The sequence below is a fragment of the Myotis brandtii genome, unplaced genomic scaffold (assembly GCF_000412655.1).
Source record: "Myotis brandtii unplaced genomic scaffold, ASM41265v1 scaffold810, whole genome shotgun sequence".
NCBI lineage: Eukaryota > Metazoa > Chordata > Mammalia > Chiroptera > Vespertilionidae > Myotis > Myotis brandtii.
In genome coordinates this window covers 1,220,122-1,229,362 of record NW_005371274.1, presented here as the reverse complement: position 1 = coordinate 1,229,362, position 9,241 = coordinate 1,220,122, and the positions used below count along the sequence as shown (strand labels likewise).

Below are 9,241 nucleotides of genomic sequence, written 5' to 3'. Positions count from 1 at the left end.
GAACAATAAAGATTTAATTTAAAAAAAAAGAAACCATGACAAAAAGATGAGCAATGGGGTGAGGATAACCCTACTAGATATAGGGTATAATACAATAAAACCTCTATAATTAAAAGCAGGGAATAGCATGCAAATAGACATATAGACAATGAATAGAATAGAAAAAACAGAGATAGACCCACTGCATAGGAAAATTTAATAAACGATAATGACAGCATTTCAAATTAATGTGAAAGTAATCTACTTATTAATGTTAGGATAGCTGGATTGCCATATTTAATAAAAATAAAACTGGAGCCATTCATCACCACTATACCCCAGGAAAATTCAAAAAGGTACAGAAATATAAAAGTAAAAAAATAAAACCATACAAGTACCAAAAGAAAATGTGGATAGGTTCTCCTATAACCTGGTAATATGGAAGACTTTCTTGTGACTCAAAATCCAGAAGCAAAAAGGGGAAAGACTGATGAATATTTTGTTGATAAAAATGAAAAACTTTTGCACGGCCAAAAAAAAGGGGGGTGGGGGTAAGCATCATAAAAGATAAAGTAAAAAAAAAAAAAAAAAAGCTTGCAACAGTGGTTCTCAACCTTCCTAATGCTGCGACCCTTTAATATAGTTCCTCATGTTGTGGACCCCCCAACGGGACAAGCTGCCGCTGCCCATTGTTCCCCTGGTTGCAAGTCTCATGGGGTCCCTTCGAGGTTGGGGGATACGTGCCTGTGGGGGAATGGCAAAGGTATGCTCCTTGGAGGGAGAGCACACACTGGATTCTTTGTCCTGAGCATATTTATCTCTTTCGTGCAGGTGAAAATCTTAGGGGAGTTCTCAGGGGAGGGTCTTAATAGAACATTCATCAGCTTTCCAGGTGTGCTCTTTTAGGGTCATGGTCTCCACTGACTGGTTGGTGCCATTAGTCAATGTAATAGATCCCGAGGCAGCCACTGTGTTACTTGTCTGGTTTTTCTGCTTTTCTGGGCCTGGAGTTGAACTACAATTGAAGCCTAGATGTTATCTTTAGAGAGGAAAAGGTCAGGAGGTCTAAACCAAACCACATGACCAGTGGTATGCTAGGGCTGTGGTCGGCAAACTGCGGCTCTCGAGCCACATGCGGCTCTTTGGCCCCCTTAGTGTGGCTCTTCCTAAGCCTTAGGAGTACCCTAATTCAGTTAATAACAATGTACCTACCTATATAGTTTAAGTTTAAAAAATTTGGCTCTCAAAAGAAATTTCAATCGTTGTACTGTTGATATTTGGCTCTGTTGACTAATGAGTTTGCCAACCACTGTTCTAGGTTATCTGTGCCTTTCATTATCTTTGGGCTATTTTACAACTCTATAAATTATAGAAAACTGATGTGTTATTCTTTTCTATAGAAATACAAACATTTTGGCCTATGGAATGAAATTATTGCCCTGGTGATACTGACCAATTATGTGCCTATTACAAATCTATTTCAGCATTCCCAAATGTCTATATTGTTTTTTGCCATTACCTTTGAAAGAGTTGTAACATCTTACGGGTTACCTCATTAATTAATAAGTTAAATAAAATCTTAGGCATGCATTAATTTTATATTTGTATGAGGGTCATGATTTTCCTTTTTTGAAAATTATCTTTTAATAGTTTTGTAGGTTTCACTAAGATGCCCAGCAGATTCACCTGACAGAGCCAAGAAACTGCATTGCTAGAGAATTGCACCTCATGGACTACTTAAGCTTAGGCACTTGGCTCCCAGAAGTAAAACCCAAGTGGCAATATACATTTAACTTTACTATTTCTCTGAGGGGTTTTTTCCCTCTCTACAGATTGTATGTTTTGGCTTGGTTTCTAAGAATGTGGTTTTATGGTTTGACCATTTATTTAATGATCCCTCTACATCAGGGGTGGGGAACCTTTTTTCTGCCAAGGGCCATTTGGATATTTATGACATCATTCATGGGCCATACAAAATTATCAACTTAAAAAATAGCCTGCTGTATTTGGTCAAACATTTAATTAACTCATCCCTAATGCCTTGGCAGGGCCAGACCAAATGATTTCTTGGGCCTTATATGGCCTGCGGGCCAGATGTTCCCCACCCCTGCTCTACATGGATGACAGAGATCTCTTGGATAAAAGATAAAAGACACTTTGGTTTGTTAATCTTTTTTGTTTGTCTTTTTGTCTATCTTGAGCTCAAATCAGTTAAGAATTTCATAACTACCAAGAACAGGTCTTTGATATCTGAACAAATGAGGTTGTTATTTTTTTTTTTTAAATCTTTACAACTCATGTCTCTTGACCTGTGGGTGAAATGAAAAAAAAACACAAAGCTATAATGCTCTGTATCAGTAACTCAGAAAGACTTTTACCTCTTATTGTGTGTGAGAAATCAAATAACTTATCTCCAGAGGGTATTAGTAATTTAGATTTTAAAGTCTCTTAGTTAAAAGAACTGTTCTGACTGGCTTATTGGTTAAAAAAAAAAAGAAAAAAAGTACGCCTATGACTGGCCGGAGGTCAATTCCCGGTCAGGGCACTTGCCCGGGTTAACGGCTTCATCCCTAGTGTGGGGCGTATAGAAGGCAGCCAGTCAATGATTCTGTCTCATCACTAATGTTTCTCTCTCTCTCCCTCTACTTTCCTCTCTGAAATCAATAAAAATATATTTTTTAAGTATGCATATAAATGGAATATTTATAAAATTCCCAGAAAATAAGAAAATTGATCTTCTAATACCTTAAATATGCTAGACTTTTTTAAAAAATATTCTTCTTACAGGAATTAAGAAACATTTTAAAAATCCAACTTCACATAACTAATGATTAAAAATGTAAATTTGTGTTCAACTAAGTTGAATCATTATCCTGACAAACTTTTTATTTGAACAGGTATTAAAGACAATTTCCAAGATTTTTAGGTAACTTAAAACCTTGACATTAAATTAATAATCTTAGAAGACTGATTACTAAGCATAATTAAGTTTATATACTTTTGCTTCTTATTTTTATACTAGAGGCTCGATGTACGAAATTCATGCAAGGGGCTCGGCCCCCACCACCATGGCGGCTGCCTCTGCCTCGGCCCCCTCCTGCTGTGGCGGTGACCTCTGCCTCAGCCCCCACCGCTGCGGCTTCATCCAGAAGGTCATCGGAAGGATGTCCGGAAGGACATCAGTCTAATTAGCATATTATGCTTTTATTACTATAAATACTACAGAGAAGCTACAGTTTGGGATATATTGAGAGAGTTCATATTTGCCACTTTAAGAACATGTAAATGGGATGTTTGTGTTTGTAGAAAGTTGAATTATGTAGCTCATGAGTTTTGCTAGTCTGATAAAATGTTTGTGTACAACGGACATTTCTCAATGTTCTATCTCAGTTGTTCAATGTGAATATAAATTAGTTACTTTGGTTAAAAGTTTAAATCATTACCAGTGGTTAAAATTATACTAGGAAAAATAGTGACAGAGAAAGACAATTGTGTGTGTGCTTTTGTTTTTCAAGGAAAAAGAGTAGTTCTGTCCTAAAACAGTCATTCTCAATTTTTTAAATCTCTTTTACCCTCTCAAAACTTATTAAGAATTCCTAAGAGCTTTTTTATTCATGTGGATTATAACTATCAATATTTACATTAAAAACTAAAACTGAGATTTTTTTAAAAAAATTATTGATTCATTCATTTGAAAGCATTACTTGAAAATACTTCCAATCTCACAGATCTCTAAGAAAGAGCCAGTGATCTAAAGCAAACTGTTTATTTCAGAATATGAAAGAACACAATCAAGGACAAAATATGGAATATGAATTGTATTTGCCTTGGTTTACAATACAGGAGTCATTTCAATAGCTGCAGAAAAAGGACCTGACAAAATTCAACACTCTTTCATAATAAAAATACTCAACAAACTAGAAGAGAAGGGAACTTCCTCAACCTGATAAGTAGCATCTATGAAATTCCCACAGCAGTGTATAAGAGTGCCAGTTGTTCCACATTCCAATCAAACAGTCCAATATCAAGGTAGTTTAATGTTGTAGCTTTAATTTGCATTTTTCTAACAACTATTGATGTTAAGCATTTTTTCATATGCTTATTTGCCCTCTGTGTACCTTTTATTGTGACATATCTGTTCAAATCAGTTTCCTATTTTTAATAAGGTTTTCTTATGTCTTAAAGACTTATACATTCTGGACTCCATTTTTTTAAATCAGATATGTGATTTGCAAACATTTTTCTCACCATTTGTGGCTTGTCTTTTCATTCCCTTAGGAGTCTCTTTGAAAACCAGATATTCTCAATTTTGATGAAACACAATTTATTAATTTTTCTTTTATGTATTATGCTTTTGGAATAGTATCTAAGAAATCTTTACCAAACCCACATTTTCTCCTATGGTTTCTAAGAGTTTTATAGTTTTGCATTTTATATTTGAAATGCATTTTGAGTTGATTTTTAAATATGATGCAAAGTTCATTATTTTATATATGGATATCCAATTATTCCACCACCATTATTTTAAAAAACTATCTTTTTCTAATTAATTACCTTTGCTTCTTTGTCAAAAATTAATTGACTAGCCCTAGCCGATTTGGCTCAGTTGACAGAGCATCCACTTGCGGACTGAAGGGTCCCGGGTTCAATTAAGGTAAAGGGCACGTACCTCAGTTGCAGGCTCCTCCCTGGCCCAGGCCCTGGTCAGGGCACGTGCAGGAGGCAACAAATTGATGTGTTTCTCTCGCATTGATATTTCTGTCTTTCCCTCTCTCTTACACTCTCTCTAAAAATCAATAGAAAAATATCCTCAGAGGAGGATTTTTAAAAAAAAAATTAACTGACCAATCGTATGAATCTATTTATGGAGTCTCTATTCAGTTTCTACTTGTCTATCTTGATGCTAGTACTATATACTGCCTTGATTACTCTAGCTTTATAGTAAGTCTTTCAACCAGGCAGTATACATCTTCCAGCTCTCTTAGGGGGTTGTTGTTTTTTTCCATGTTACTTAGGCTATCCTAGATCTTTCGCATGTCCTTGTGAACTTTAGAATCAGCTTGTCAATTTGTATACACACATACAAAAAAATCCTCCTGGGATTTTTATTGCAATTTCCTTGAATCTAAAGACCAATTTGGAGAAAACTGACATCTTAACAATATTGAGTCTTCTGATACATGAATTCAGCATATGTGTGCATTTATGTATTTAGGTCCTCTTTAGTGTCTACCAGCAACGTTTTATAGTTTTCATGTACAAGTCTTTCACATCTTTTGTCAGATTTATCTTATAAGTATTTCATATTTTTTATTGTATCAATTTTGAATTTCAATTTCATTGTTCCTTGCTAGCATATAGAAACACAACTGGTTTTTGCACATTAATATTGTATCCTACATCCTTGCTAAATTCACTTATCAGTTCTAGTAGCTTTTCTAGATTGTATATGATTTTCTCTATAAATAATCACATTGTCTAATCTACTTTTTGTCTTATTATACTGGCAAAGACCTTTAGCACAGTAGTGAATGAAAGCGGTGCGAATGAACATCCTTGCTTTAGTCTAGTCCTCCATCATTAAGTACAATGTTAGTTATAAGTTTTTCATAGATGCCCTTTTTCAGGCTGAGAATTTCCAACCCTAGTGTCTGATGGGTTTTATCAAAAATGAATGTTAAATTTCTAGATGCTTTCTCTGCTTCTACAAATTTTCTTTTTTTAGCTTAATATGGTGAATTACATTGATTGGTTTTTCAAATGTTAAGCCAACGTGCTTTCTTGAAATAAATCCCATTTGATCACAATGTATTATTCTTTCTTTATATTGCTGGATTTAACTTGCTAAAATTTTGTTTAGAGTATTTTCATCTGTGTTTATATTGGTCCATAGTTTCCTTTCCTAGAACTGTCTCTCTTTAGTTTTGGTATCAGGTTAATGTTGACCTCAAAATGAATTGAGAAATAGTCCCTCCTCTTCCATTTTTCTGGAAGAATTTTAATAGAATTGGTAACAATTTTTCCTTAAATGTTGTAAAATTCACCAGTAAAGCCATTTGGGCCCGGATGGCTTTGGGGGAAGGTTTTATTTTTTTTTTAAATATATTTTATTGATTTTTTACAGAGAGGAAGGGGCAGTGATGGCGAACCTATGACACGCTTGTCAGAGGTGACACGCGAACTCATTTTTTTTGGTTGATTTTTCTTTGTTAAATGGCATTTAAATATATAAAATAAATATCAAAAATATAAGTCTTTGTTTTACTATGGTTGCAAATATCAAAAAATTTCTATATGTGACACGGCACCAGAGTTAAGTTAGGGTTTTTCAAAATGCTGACACGCCAAGCTCAAAAGGTTCGCCATCACTGCTCTAGCCACTGAGCCAAACTGGTCAGGGCTGGGGGAAGGTTTTTATACAGCAAATTCAACTTATTTAATTGATATAGGTCTATTTGGTAATTTATTCTTAAGTGAGCTTTGTTTTTTAAATGTTTTTATTGACTTTTAGAGAGAGAGGAAGAGAGAGGGAGAAAGAGAGAAACAAAAACATCAATGTGATAGAATATTGGTCGGTTGCCTCTCATACACAACCTGACCAGGGAGTGAACCCTCAACTTGGGCATGTGTCCTGAGCGGGAATCAAACCGGCAACCTTTCAATGCATGGGACATGCTCAACAAACTGAGACACACCAGCCAGGCTTAAGTGAACTGTGATAGTTTGCATCTGTCAAGGAATGTCTTCCAAGTTATCAAATGTACTGACATGAAGTTGTTCATAATATTCCTTTATTCTCTTTTTTAATATCTGTAGAATCTGTAGTGATGTAATCTCTCTCATTCCTGACATTCCTATTGGGAATTTGTAATTCTTGATCACTGGTATCTTCTCATTTTCTTCCCTAAAGTTTCATCAATTTTACTGACCTCAAAGACCCAGGTTTTGGTTTCAATGATTTTGTCAAATGTTTTTTCTATTTTCTGTTTCATTGATTTTCACTCTAATGTTTATCATCTCCTTTCTTTGGCTTTTTTGGATTTCATTTGCTCTTCTTTTTCTAGGACAGTGTAATTTCTCTCTAAGTATTGCTTTAGTTGTATCACACAAATTCCAATATGTTGCATTTTCATTTTATTCAATTCAAAATACTTTCTAATTTCTCTTCTGATTTCTTCTTTCACCCATGGGTTATTTAGATTGTTATTCAGTGTCCAAATATTTGGGGATATTCCAGAGTTTTCTATGATTGACTTCTAATTTAATTCCATTGTGGTCAAATAACCATATTATATGCAAGGGCACTGTGAAGAGTGTATACATGCTTTTCATTTAATCATCTGGCTTCCCCCACAAAGCCAGATCTATAAAAAAAAAAATGAATAAAGAAAAGGTCAGGCTAAAAAAGTCTGCCCCAGAGAAAAATAAGAACAACATAAGCCTACAGGCCAGATAACAGATAACTAGGAAGTAACAACAAAAATTAATCTTAATGCTGAAATATTTATGAATTAATTTATGTCTAAGATTTGCTTCAAAATAAGCCAGAGTAAGGGAGAATGGATAGGAGGAAAGATCAAAGGAGATTGGCTACAAACCCAGCTGGTGTGGCTCAGTGATTGAGCATTGACCCAGGAACCAAGAGGTTGCTGGTTCGATCCCCAGTCATGGTACATGCCTGGGTTGCAGGCTCAATCCCAGTGGGAGCCATGCAGGAGGCAGCCGATCGATGATTTCCTCTCATCAATTTTTCTATCTCCTTATCCTTCTCCTTTTATCTCCCTCTAAAAATCAATAAAAATATATTTTAAAAAACAAGAGACTGGCCACTTGAACTGAAGCAAGATGATGGGTTCATGGTGCTTCATTACACTATTTTACTTTTAAAACATTTCAATTTTACTATAATAAAAGATTTGTTATAATTTAATATTAGTACTTCACTCAAAAAAACCTAGGTGAAAATAGTAGTAGCTTAAATGCTTTTCAAGAAAAAGAACTGGTAGCAGTGGCTTCTATGTGTGTGGAGAGAGCTTATAAATGAGAGATGACAAGTGTATAAATAGAATAAGTATGAGTCACTGGAGTTAGTCAAAGAAAAGAGCGTGGGCTTCAACAAAGTGAGCAGGTGACACAATTGTCCAGCCAAACAGAACAGAGTAACATATAAATATAAATATCCTATTTGTGACACAAAAGTTTCTCAATATACTTCAAAATTTTCTTCTAAGTTCATTTCATCTTTTTTCACGGATACTGCCTCGCACACTTCCCCAAGATGAAGCATCTCCTTTATAACCAACACTGCTTTCAAAAATGGGCTGCTGTGTTAACTATACCACATAATGTATTCTTTCAGTTTCACCAGGCAATAAAGAAAACAAAGCTTCCTTTTAATGTGTGATTTCTTCTTTCATTGCCAGATGTAGTTTTATGAAAAGAATGAAGTTGGAAAATTAAGGAAATGCACTAACCATGCTTATCACATCACAGGAAGAACATCATGGGAACAAAATGTACCGGGTGCCTGCCATCCCAGTGAGCTCGGTGTTGGGGATACAGCAGTGAATAAACAAGTCCCTGATGCCCTGGCCTTTCTGGGCATCTAAACCTCCACCCCTACCCAGGCTATGAAGAAGGAAACGGAGGTCCAGAAAGATTACGTGCTTCCTGCCTGTGACTGCACACTCTGTGATGGGATGAGGGCAAAACCAGGGTCTCCAGACACACTCGCAGCGCAAGGTGCGTTTGCATTATGACTTGAACCGGTTTCACTTTACATTACATCCACGGGTCCACAAACCATAGGTCCACTCCACTTCTAGCAAGTGCATCCCGAAGAAAACAATCATGATAAAGCACAACCCGCCCTAGGTCCCCGAAGGGAGTCATCACTTCACTGTCATCGCTGCAAAAGACGAAGCCTTGCATGTAAAAGGCACTTATTCTTGACGAGGGTGCCTAACCTCATCGAATAAATCAGTACCGTGTCCGGCTGAATATTCTACTATTAGGGCAGCAGGTAGTCCGTCTGGAATAGTCCCTACCTGGTAACTATTTTTAAAAGGTATCCTTTTGTAAAAAAAATAAATAAATAAACGGAAAATGTCATGCAAAATTAATGACACTTCCGTAAATAAGTAAGAGCGTGGCCGGGTGAACCCACGGTCACCGCAGCGCGTGCCCGAGCACCGGCTCCTCCTCTCTAGCCCACGCGCCCTCGCGCCCACTCCGGGGTGAGGGTGCCGGCGTCTCCCGCTCA

General features: G+C 36.2%; 1 protein-coding gene across 1 annotated transcript in view; it reads left to right on the top strand.

Annotated features, from left to right (window-relative positions):
- LOC102243044 (BTB/POZ domain-containing protein 6-like) overlaps positions 1-9,241 on the top strand; it is a 34,129-nt gene that overhangs the window by 19,824 nt on the left and 5,064 nt on the right.